This window comes from Lactuca saligna, chromosome 1, assembly GCF_052625555.1.
Source record: "Lactuca saligna cultivar CGN05327 chromosome 1, ASM5262555v1, whole genome shotgun sequence".
Taxonomy (NCBI): Eukaryota; Viridiplantae; Streptophyta; class Magnoliopsida; order Asterales; family Asteraceae; genus Lactuca; species Lactuca saligna.
Genome location: NC_136417.1, coordinates 23,445,766 through 23,458,966, shown reverse-complemented (window position 1 = coordinate 23,458,966; position 13,201 = coordinate 23,445,766).

Below are 13,201 nucleotides of genomic sequence, written 5' to 3'. Positions count from 1 at the left end.
GAAGGAGCGGTAGCAAGAAGTTAGCGGTGGTAGTAGCATGAGGTTGTTGGTCATTGGAAGTGCCAGGGGAAATTTTTCATAATCACAAGGGTTGAAGATGGTTAGAATTCAGAGACTCTTTTAAGGATGGGCAGATGGAACAAAGGCTCGTCAGTTCAGAGTAAGGGTTATGGTTTTTGTTACCAGCATAAAGGGCTTAAGGATTTGGTGTTGTACCATGGGAATTATTTGAGGTTGTCGAACTTGATAAGATTTTGGAAAGCTTTCATTTGGAATTCTGGTGGTTGTGCGATCATCGAGTTTGGCTAGTAATGGAATGTTAATCTTGGTAAGCTCCGGCTGTCAACAATTTGAATCATAAGGTTGCGAGATGGATTGGGAATTCATCAAATCTTGAGGTTGGAAAAGTGCACTCGAATCCAAGTGGGGGAGAATCATTTGGTCTAAGGGGTTGCACAAGAAAGGATATTCGTGTTTCATTGCACATCAGTAGTGACATACGGTGGGTATGCGGATGGACTCAAGTCGAGGGTGGTGTTAGAGCCTCTCTACCTGTTCTTGTTTGATTAAGGCTTTGGTGTCGAAACCTGATTGGGATTCAGTCAGATGAGGGTCTCATGGTGGGATTCAATGATTGTGGTTGACATGGTAGAGGTATGGTAAGACCATGGGTGATGACCATGGTGGGATAGACATGTTATAAGACTGATGGGTGGTCGTAGCATTCATTGGATTAGTAGATGGTATGGAAGTGTTGTGTAAGTATGCAATGGGTTGTATCATTCGACATATTGAGGTAGACCACCATTGGGGTGGTCGTGAGTATGAAGGAGCACTTTGGTTATGGAACAAGTGAGAAAAGGGTAAAATGGTCTTTTACCCTTTAGGAGGATGGTTTATGGAATGGGCCTCAGATTTGTGGATCATCGAGTTAATTATTGATTAAGATTGTGGTTCTTTTGTTAGCTGGCGTGAGGTTATCCGGTTCAACGGTCCGAGTAGTTATATGGTTATCAGCAGACTGAGGTGAGTTTCCTCACTATATTTAGCCAGTTGAAGGCACCAATATCGACCCATGATTGTTATGCTTAATATGCTTTTAATCTGTGTGACTTTTGTATGTGTTATATGTTTTATGTTTACTGAGCGGAGCTCGATGCTGGGCGGGACTCGATGCTAGGTGGGGCTTGATGAGTGTATTGTATGCTAGTTATATGTATGTGTTTTTATAAATACCGGGTACGAACCGATGTCAGCGGGGCCTAAAGGCTATTCTGTATGATATTTATCTCTGTGCTTATGGCATGTGTTTATATGTTTATATGTTTATACTGGGGGGAGCTCAATGTCAGGTTGGGCCTGATGATCTGACATATTTGTATATCGAGCGGGGATCGTGTAACACCGTAAATTTCAAAACAATTTTTCATTTGAAAAATTATAACTGTCAATACATATTTCACAAAACATCATTTATTAAAATCACAAAACATAGCTCCATGTTTAATAAAATGGTAATCCAGGATCCTCTTAACTTTTTCTCTGGTGTGTACAATCAAGTCGGTGCCGTCCCGCGATCCAAATAGGAAAATCCTGAAACACATAACACATAACACGGTAAGCACGAAGCTTAGTGAGTTCCCCAAAATACCACATATTAGCCACTCGAGGCTATAACTCTATGGACCCTCTGGCCTAACTCTGTGAACCTTCCAGTTCTAACTCTGTAAACTCTAAAACATACATAGCATAAATCACATAAAAATAATGCAGTGTATCACATCATATAAATAACATACAAAATACTATGTCACATAACTCTAATTACCACTCTAGGTAAAGTATAGTGAGAAGACTCACCTCGGATGAAGAACAGATCCTATAATCACTGCTGCTACGCACCGGACTCTAACTCTGTGCCAAAGCCACAATAAATCATAATTAGGAGCTAAGTCCAACCTCTCACTCATTGGGTCTAAAGATAGTCCACTTAACAGCCCATTAATACATTAAGCCCATTAGGCCCACCAAATCCCAATAATAAATAGGCCTCACACGACCCAATTCCCAACCAAAAAGGCAAGCCCAAACCAAGGGCCCCAAAGCACATATATACACTCCGTTGGTCCAAGACTCTATGCATGAAGCCCAAACTCCAGGCCCAACACTCTAGGCCCAAAACATTACTTAGCCCAAAAGCCCACAGAGGGGTTACGCGGGGCGTACCTCCTTTGGTACGCGTAGCGTACTCAAGCATGTACAATTCTGATCGGGACCTCAGCCCAATATGCGGGGCGTACTAGGATTATGTTGGGCGTACTCTCAGTTTTGCTTAAACAAATTTTTGGGTCTTAACCCGTTAAGACCTTAACTCATCTCTTGGATCTGGACTTCGTAACATCTCTTACTCCATAAAGTTATCGACTTTAAGCCTTTGCATGGCTGATAAGGTCACAACACATGAAACTCTTACTTCCTTAACCAAAATGCACATAGCTCATGCTTGGGTTGAATCTCATGATCAAGATCTCATTTTTATGGTTCCCCACCATTAAATACGCTTAAAAGGACAGTTCATTTAGCTATGGAGTTCACCAACTTACAAAGTTCAAATCTTGGGACATAAAACCCTAAATGGACCATACTAAGTATATATCAAAACGAATGGGAAAGATTTGAGCTTTTTACCTTCAAATGATGCTCTAGCCCTAAGAAAGCTCAGATCCAAGGCCTGGACTTCAACTCCATTCTCTTTCATGCTCCTTCTAAACTCCAAAGAGCCCACAATAACACATACAAGCTAAACATGGCCACCCACAAGCTCAAGAACGGTTATTTTAGGGTTTGAGAGGGTTTAATGGCTGAGGAAGGTGGCCAGAAATGAGACCATCACATCCTTTAGATAGGGACACCACTTGAATTAGGGTTTTCCTCAAGCTCCTAGTACGCCCAACATACTAGGTGGTCCTCGCGTTCAATCCATGCTCATAGGTACTCTAAGCGTAACCATACATACGCCCAACATACCCGATGCCACTCATTTCTCCATAAGGACTCAACATTCCATAACTCCCAAACTATCATAGCTTCATTGATATAACTTCAGATTCTCAAGATCCTCATTTCTATGGACAGTGTGACATCCCCAATTTCTCAACCATAAAAGACCGATTTGTTTATGCTTTGTTTTATAAATCAGAGTAATCATTTAAGGAAAACGGTAGCGGAATTTGTTCCCAAAACAAGATATGATAAAAACTTATCAAAACATTTCTCAAAGAGAATGTATTTTCATTAAATAATAAAACCTCGGGATGTCATGTTCCGATACAGACACATAAGCATAAACAGAACATACATTCATTTACTTTAGTGATTTACATCTCCTTTAATCTCTCAGTGCAAAGCAGCTTCGTATCGATACGTGCGATACAATTAAACTGAGCTTCGGCTCGGAAACTCTTTTCTTCTCGAGAGCTTTGGGCTTCGAGACTTGCTTTGGGTCTAGGGGTTGATACCGAGGCTTCGGGGGGTTAAAATTGCATGTAAAACGATGTAATATGGGAGACCGATGAGAGAATGAGAAACCAAACTTGGCTGGCCCTTTAAATCTATTTATAGGGCAAAACTGGCCTTTGCCACGTCGTGGCACCTTTTTCCACGTCGTGGGCTTGGTCGTCACTGCATGCGTCATCTCAAGTTGCATCTGGGGGACTCCCGGAGGTGTCAGAATACCTGCCACGTCGTGGCACTGCTTGCCACGTCGTGGTCTCTGACACAACTTTGGGGTTCGCGCCCCGAACTTCAGAAATTCATAACTTTCGCATACGAACTCTGTTTTCGACGTTCTTTATATCGACGCGAAGGTGAGATTATGCTCTACAACTCTTGTTTATACTCTATTGGCTAATTTTGACATTATTTTTAATATATTATAAGTATATTACTTATATATTATCTTTAGAAGGCCGGGACAGGAAAACTCCGTTCGAAATTCATAACTCCTTCATCTGAACTCTTTTTTCGTCTGTCTTTTTATCGTTGGACTACTATCGAAGACATCTTTGAATCTTGTATAGATCACTAAGGATAGATATCTATCTACCTTAAATTCACTATTTACGTCGCGTTGGGTCGCATTGGGTCGTGTCGGTTCTGTCGCAAAACTTCGACAGGTCATAACTTCTTTGTTATAACTCGGATTTTGGCGTTATTTATATGCACGGAAACCTTGTGACATATACTAAAACTTGGTTAATATTAATCCTTCTAAATAAACTTCTATCAAAAAGTCATTTTTTGATGCTTATCATCTCTAAATTGACTAGCCCTGATCTACGGGCGTTACAATTATCTCCCCCTTAGGATGATTACGTCCCGGAATCATCAACGAAATAGGGCTTATATAATGATTCCATATGTCATCCTTCCATCCTAAGTAATCACCATGATGCTCAATCTTGCACCTGCTCTTCGTACTATGTTCGACTTTCAATCGTAACCTTCGAGTTACAAAATAAATCCTTATTGAGGACTCCTTCTTTGTGACAATAGTCAATTTCGGGTCAAGTCTAAGTCCGACAAAGCCAACGAGTCAAACTGGTCAACTAAATTAAACCTTGTATATTAGGGTTTGTGTTATGTAATTACTGTATAACTCACTATTTTAATGAGAAAACATCACTTGGAAGAATTCGTGTGTTTAATTTTCCTTAGCCTTAGTGCTAAACAATGAACAAAAACAATAAAACAATGTTGCATACTCATCGGGAGTGTGTAAGATCCTAAATCATGGCTTAACGGGGATCACGGACCTTACGTTGCAGAGCCAAACACTCACAAATGTCACACACGAAACCCCTCTCAATCGTTTTCACTCTATCTCTCTTTATCTAGAATCTCTCCTAAATCTCTCCAAGCATGTCAAATCTCTCCCAAATCTCTCTTTGTATGAGAAATCTCTTCAAGAATGTGAAATCTCTCCCAAATCTCTCTTTGTATGAGAAATCTCTCCAAGAATGTGGAATATCTCCCAAATCTCTCTCCATATGTGAAATCTCTCCCAAATCTCTCTTTGTATGAGAAATCTCTCCAAGATTGTAAAATCTCTCCAAAATCTCTCTCCGAATCTTTGTCGAACTTTTTATGCGCTTTTGGGGCATTCTGACACTCGACTTGGTGAAAAACCACTCAAAAAGGGAAGATTCATTGGAAATATGCCTCTTAGGGCCGAAGCCTCTCTATAGGGGCCATACCCATCTAAAACCGAGGTCAAAGGGGGAGGACCAGAGTCCCCATGAGTAGCCATCTGAAGCCGCAGCCAAGGAGGCCGCAACCAAGGAGACCGCAGTCAGCGAGCCGTGTAACGCCCGGGTTTTCAGGGCTAAACATTTTTGTCAATGTAATAGTCTAGGTCAACTATTGTAACTCTTTTTGAAGTAATAAATATGAAATATTTGAGTATTATGTGAATTATGTGTGTTTATGTGTTTATTATTTAATTATAAATGTATAATTACTAAAGAATAAAAATGAGCGTCAAAATTAAAGTGTGAGATAATCCCGATATCTCTACATAAAGTTGTAGAATATGTCTCAAGGTTTCCGTACATATAAAGAATGCCGAAATCCGAGCTATAACGAAGAAGTTATGGCCCGCCGAAGTTTTACGGTAAAACCGGCACGACACCGGGAGACGTAAATAGTGAATTTACGATAGAAGACTTTTTAGCCTTAGCAATCTAAACAAAAGTCATAGAATATGTTAAACTAAGAACATCGATAAAAAGAACGCCCAAATCTGACTTCTTATGAAGAAGTTATGATTTTTCTAAGATTCGGCTTAGCAGTGCACGGCCTGAAACTCGAATTTTAGTTCGAGTGGTTTTTGGCTTACGCAACGTAAATGAGAGTTGAAGATCTCATTAATAGGAAATCAACGGTAAAAATACAGACAAAAACAGAGTCCGTATGTAGAAGTTATTAATTTTACGCAGACGTTTAACAGTATAATCTCCTTGTACTGTTAAATTTAAGATCGGTCGAGAATTAGCTGATGGTGTCAAAATGAAAGTTGTAGATCTTATTATTACCTACGTGTGGATATAAAGAACGTCAAAAACGGAGGTCATATGTGAAAGTTACGGATTTTAGAAGTCGGAAGTGTGCTGTGCGAAAATGGGTGATGTGACACAATCTTGGCCATTGTTTTCTCCCCAAGGCTTGTCACCAGATGGTGACATGTGGCACCAAGTTCAGCCACATTTCACCCTATAAATACCACCTCTCCCACCCTCATTTTCTTCACACCTTTCCCATTCTTTCTTCTCTTTACTCTCTCTCTCTCTAGAACCTCTCTCTAGCCCCGAAATCCCCCGAAAAGCTTAGGGAACCTCCCTAGCACGAGGCGGAAGCCCCGGAGTGCTCGAAGGCTCTGAGAAGAAGAGCTTTTCGGCTCGGGAACGCTGCTCCAAGCAAAGCCCGGTTTTCTATAAAACCCGCTGTAAGTGAGCTACGCCTACGCTATTTTTAATATAACTTTTATTTAATTATAGTAACGTTATTAGGAACTTATAATAAATACTTGGGCTATTATTATGGGTTATATAAGTATTTTTTTGACGCTTATATAATAATAATAATAATAATAGCTAGACTATTAATTAGTCTCGACGAATAATAAACTAAACTCTAGTGGTAATAATACTAGGTTTCGTCGAAGAAAAAATTCTTTTTAAGAAGCGAAGCGCTGTCTGAGTTCGGAATCACCACCTTTTTCGGTGAGTGCATAGTTACTTTCAGCTTACACATAGATATGAAGTATTTTATATAAATTACGTGCTATGTGTGCATATTATCTGAATACTTGCTATCTACGTTAGATGAACGTTGTTATACATGTTTTCAATGATTTAAACTGTATATGTATTTTATATCTACGAAAATGTTGGGGTAAAACATGGGTAGATGTAATAGGTGATGTGTGATAAAATGATGAGAGGCCTCGATGTTGTTGTTGTTGATCCAGTCATCTAGCGGAGTATAGATGACGACCACGGACTCTTCTAGACAGTCCAGTGGAACACTAGCAGGCTCGCAACCTGTAGGTGTTGTGAACGATGTGTTCACCGGTGTACTCCATCCCCCACATGGTTGCCTATTAGGACATTTATTGCTGAGGAATCCCCTTAGCAGTAGTGTTCGTCCCGATGATGATCCTTAGGCTAGGTCCCTTATGATAGGTGTTTAGGGACGTAAAGTGAGGATAACGGGAACGGGTAATCGGGTTATTGTTGATTGATGAAATTAATAAACTTATTTATTGTGGGTTGAAAACCCTATGTGCTCACCAGGCTCCCAAGCCTGACCCACTCAGTTTTATGCATTACAGGTAGTGGCGCATGAGCATAGGTGTGATGTTTTGGACGAGGGATTATGGATATAGGCCTGTAGATATGAAATAATGTAGTAAGGCTTATATTGTACTGTTTATACTTTTGATCTGTACGAACATGACATCCCGAGTCTTTTAATGAAAAACATTTCTATGGAAATGCTTTTGATAAATCTTTATCATATTATTGTTTTGGGACAAATTCCGCAACCCTTTTATTAAAAGATAACTCTGATTTTGAAATAAAGTGTAAACAAAACCGGTCTTTTCTGGCCGTGATTTTGGGGATGTCACAGTTGGTATCAGAGCATTAGTTTAAGCGAACTAGGAATTTGTAGGATTTCTAAACTTAAACTTAGAATGCTAAGCGATGATTGTGAGGTGTGAGTACTAGCTTATTTTAGGAATTGTGCCTAAAATGCTTTTATGTGCTAAATGCTTTATGCATGATATGCCGTTATTTTGTTTGGATCTATGGTCTGTTGCCGACCGGATCTGGAAACCTTATGTGTTTAGGATTCTAAATGTACGACTACGTATTAGAACTAGCATGTAAACGTTTCGGAGTGATAAGGACGATTTAAAACGTCTCTCCTAAATAAAGATCTGAATTCACCTTATTCGGTGTATAGATCATGAAGGCAAGGACCCGTACCGGAAACGTGAACGCAAATGGAGGTAGGAACCAACCCCCAGTAGTTCAGCAAATACCTATTGTTGAAGAAGTTGCACCTGAGCCAGTTACCATGGCTGGAGTTCAAGCCATGATTCAGGCTATGCTAGCTGAACAAAGGGAAGAAACCAGACGGATGCTCCGCGAGAATAGAGACGAACCTACCATACATGTTGAACCGACGGAGCCAGTTCCCGAGCCATCTGAGGAAGGGAACTATAGCCGTCAAGTGAGTCAAATAGGGACTCAAGGTGAACAAAGGGATGGCCCAGAAGGAAGAAACAACAAGGATGGGCGGATGTACAAAAATTTCTTGGGTGCAAAACCACCAAGTCTCTCAGGAAGCCCAAAGCCTGTTGAGATTATGGACTGGATCTCCGAGATGGAGATGGTGTTAGAGAACTGCGACTGCAACGAAAAGCAGAAGACTGTCTTCGCTGTGAGACAATTGAAAACTGGAGTCTTGAGTTGGTGGAAGCTATTGGCAGATACGATGCCACGAGGAAAAGCCCTGAAAATGTCATGGGATGAGTTCTTGGAACAACTAAAGGCGCAGTACTGTTCAGAGATAGACCTGATTGATCTGAACAATGAGTTCCAAAATTTGAAGAAGGGGAGAATGAGCATCGATGACTATGCTGCTGCATTTACGGAAAAGATGAAGTTGTTTCCATACCTAGTGCCAACCGAACTTTCTAAAATTGAGAAATTCGCAAACGGACTGCCGGCTGACTTTGGCCCAACAGTCAAGATGGCAACCACTCTGAAATCAGCTGTTCGAGCAGCTAAGAATGTGGAGACCCAACAAAAGGAAAGAGGTCTGGAAAGGGCTGAGGTCGGTGAGAAACGGAAGTTCGATGGATCCTTGAAGTCCAACAAGAAGAGTAGATTCTCGAAACCTGGTTCGAGAGGAGGAGGATCAGAAGCAAAGTGGTGTGACAAGTGCAAGAAGAAGCACTTTGGGAAGTGTGATGGAGGGGTCACTTGTTACAAATGCGGAAAGCCTGGGCACTATGCCAATGAATGCACCCTTAACCAGAAGGCCTGTTATGGGTGTAATGAAGAAGGGCACATTTTGAAGGACTGCCCGAAGAAGAAGGAGGCAGGAAGACCCAACATACCACCAAAGTCGAAGGCGAGAGCCTTCCAAATGACGCTCGAGGCTGCAAAGAAGGCAGCAGACGTCGCTTCAGGTACCTTTCTTGTAAATGGTTTGCCTGCAAATATACTGTTTGATTCCGGAGCCAACTACTCCTTTGTGTCGCATAAATTTAGTGCGAAATTAGCATTACCTGTAGAAAAACTTGATAACGCCCTAATTGTAGAAGTTGCCAGTGGCAAATTCATACCTGTTAGTAATCGTATTAGGAACATCGTCATTGACCTAAACGGAAACGAATTCCAGGAGGAACTATTACCCATAGAGTTAAACGGTTTCGACATCGTTTTGGGTATGGATTGGCTTAGCGCCAATGATGCCGAGATATTATGCCGAAAGAAGATAGTTAGGATAAACCCACCCGGAAAGGAATCATTTATGGTGTACGGGGACAAACGCAGAGTGAGTTCTGGAATCATCTCCTTGATGAAAGCCAAGAAATGTTTGTCCAAGGGATGTGCATCGTACTTGGCATTCGTAATCGATGCTAAGAAAGAAAAGAAATAGGTGCAGAATATACCGGTTGTGTGCGATTATCCGGAAGTCTTTCCCGAAGATCTTCCCGGATTACCACCTGATAGGCAAGTAGAATTTCGTATAGACTTATTACCAGGAACAACACCGATAGCAAAGGCACCTTACCGATTAGCACCGACGGAGATGAAGGAGCTCATGACGCAACTTCAGGAGCTGTTGGACAGCGGTTTCATTCGACCTAGTTCATCACCCTAGGGAGCTCCGGTGTTATTCGTGAAGAAGAAGGACGGAAGCATGAGGATGTGCATAGACTACCGAGAGTTGAATAAGGCAACGGTGAAGAACAAGTATCCATTGCCGAGGATTGATGATCTATTCGATCAGCTGCAAGGTTCGAGCTACTTCTCAAAGATCGATCTTAGGTCAGGATATCATCAGTTGAAGGTGAGAGAGCAGGATATTGAGAAGACTGCATTCAGAACAAGATATGGACACTACGAGTTCTTGGTTATGTCATTCGTACTAACCAATGCTCCCGCAGCATTCATGGATTTGATGAATAGGGTTTGTAAACCATTCCTCGATAAATCTGTGATAGTGTTCATCGATGACATTCTCATTTACTCGAAAAGTCAGGAGGAGCATGGCAAGCATCTACGAGAAGTGTTGGAGGTGTTAAAGAAGGAGAAGCTTTTTGCAAAGTTCTCCAAATGCAACTTTTGGATACGGGAAGTCCAATTCTTGGGTCATGTTGTTAACCAGGAGGGAATAATGGTTGACCCCGCCAAGATCGAGGCTGTAATGAAGTGGGAACGTCCGAAGAGTCCCACGGAGATTCGAAGCTTTCTAGGATTAGCCGGATATTACCGACGATTTATCCAAGGCTTTTCTTCGATAGCTGCTCCATTAACAGCTTTGACCCATAAAGGAGCTACGTATACATGGAGTGAGAAACACGATGAGGCGTTCGAGAAGCTAAAAAAGAAGTTATGTGAAGCACCGATACTTTCTCTACCCGATGGAGTCGAAGATTTCGCAGTTTATAGTGATGCATCTGGAGTCGGGTTGGGTTGTGTTCTGACCCAAAGAGAAAAGGTGATAGCATACGCATCTCGACAATTGAAAGAGCACGAAAAGAACTACCCCACTCATGATCTGGAGTTGGCAGCGGTAGTATTTGCCTTAAAGATATGGAGGCATTACCTCTACGGCACGAAGTGCAAGCTCTTCACTGATCATAAGAGCCTCCAATATCTCTTTAATCAGAAGGAGTTGAACATGAGGCAACGACGCTGGCTAGAACTGCTCAAGGACTACGACTGTGAGATACTTTACCACCCAGGTAAAGCAAATATTGTTGCTGATGCTCTCAGTCGGAAAGTCAATCTTGAAAGAAAAAGGCCAAGAGCGTTAAGAATTGAAGTCGTCTCGATGATTGTGGAAAGTATCAGGAAAGCTCAAGAAGAAGCCTTAGAAAAGAATGACCGAAAGGAAGAACGTTTGGGAAAAACGTTAGTGTTCGGTACGAACAGTCGAGGACTGAAGGTATTCCAAGATCGAATTTGGGTACCTAAGACGGGAGGAATAAGAGATCTTCTAATGGAAGAAGCACACAAGACCATGTACTTGATTCATCCCGATAGCACTAAAATGTATAGGGACCTAAAACCCTACTACTGGTGGCCGACGATGAAGCTCGATGTTGCGAAGTATGTGGCTGAGTGCGTAACATGTGCGAGGGTTAAGGCACAACATCAAAAACCGTATGGGAGTTTAGAACCCTTACCTGTACCCATGGGAAAATGGGAAGACATCACCATGGATTTTGTGACTAAACTGCCCAGAACGAAGAATGGTCACGACATGATTTGGGTAGTCGTTGATCGTTTCACCAAGAGTGCACACTTCATAGCAGCCAACGAGAAGTGGTCTATGGATAAGCTCGCAAATGCTTACGTGAAGGAAATTGTAAAACTTCACGGTGTCCCTCTTACTATTGTGTCAGATCGTGATAGTCGTTTCACATCGAGGTTTTGGAGGAGTCTACAAGAGGAGTTGGGTACAAAGTTGTGTTTGAGTACTGCTTACCATCCGCAAACTGATGGTCAGAGTGAAAGAACGATTCAGACGTTGGAAGATATGCTGAGAGCATGTACCCTCGAATTCCAAGGGAATTGGGACGAGCACTTACCTCTGGTAGAATTTTCCTACAACAATAGTTTTCACTCGAGCATCAAGATGGCTCCTTATCAAGCCTTGTATGGGCAGAAGTGTCGTACGCCGTCTTGTTGGCTTGAAGCCGGAGAGAAGCAGTTTATGGGCCCCGAGATAGTCCATGAGACTGCTGAGAAATTGAAGGTGATTAGGGAAAGAATGTTAGAAGCTCAGGATCGTCAGAAGAGCTATGCCGACAAGAAAAGACGACCGATAACCTTCGAAGTTGGGGATTCCGTTTTACTTAAAGTCTCACCGTGGAAGGGACTTATACGATTTGGGAAACGAGGAAAGTTGAGTCCAAGGTTTATTGGACCATTCAAAGTTCTTCAGAGGATTGGGAACCAAGCTTACAAGCTGGAATTGCCCGAAGAACTCAATGGTATTCATAACACCTTCCATGTGTGTTATTTGAGGAAATTCATGGGAGATGTTCCCGACATAATTCCAATCTCAGAATTAAGGATGGATGAGAATAAAAGGCTGATCGAAGAGCCTGAGGCAATTATTGACCGTAAGACTAAGAAGTTACGACGCAAGATGGTCGACTTGGTGCTAGTCCGATGGAAACACTCGAATGGGCCGAATCTCACTTGGGAAACAGAGGATGACATGATGAGTCGCTATCCACATCTGTTTGCTGATGCATGATTCCGGGACGGAATCATCCTAAGGGGGTGAGAATTGTAACGCCCGAGTTTTCAGGGCTAAGCATTTTTGTCAATGTAATAGTCTAGGTCAACTATTGTAACTCTTTTTGAAGTAATAAATATGAAATATTTGATTATTATGTGAATTATGTGTGTTTATGTGTTTATTATTTAATTATAAATGTATAATTAATAAAGAATAAAAATGAGCATCAAAATTAAAGTGTGAGATAATCCCGATATCTCTACATAAAGTTGTAGAATATGTCTCAAGGTTTCCGTACATATAAAGAATGCCGAAATCCGAGCTATAACGAAGAAGTTATGGCCCGCCGAAGTTTTACGGCAAAACCGGCACGACACCGGGAGACGTAAATAGTGAATTTACGATAGAAGACTTTTTAGCCTTAGGAATCTAAACAAAAGCCGTAGAATATGTTAAACTAAGAACATCGATAAAAAGAACGCCCAAATCTGACTTCGTATGAAGAAGTTATGATTTTTCTAAGATTCGGCTTAGCAGTGCACGGCCTGAAACTCGAATTTTAGTTCGAGCGGTTTTTGGCTTACGCAACGTAAATGAGAGTTGAAGATCTCATTAATAGGAAATCAACGGTAAAAAGACAGACAAAAAC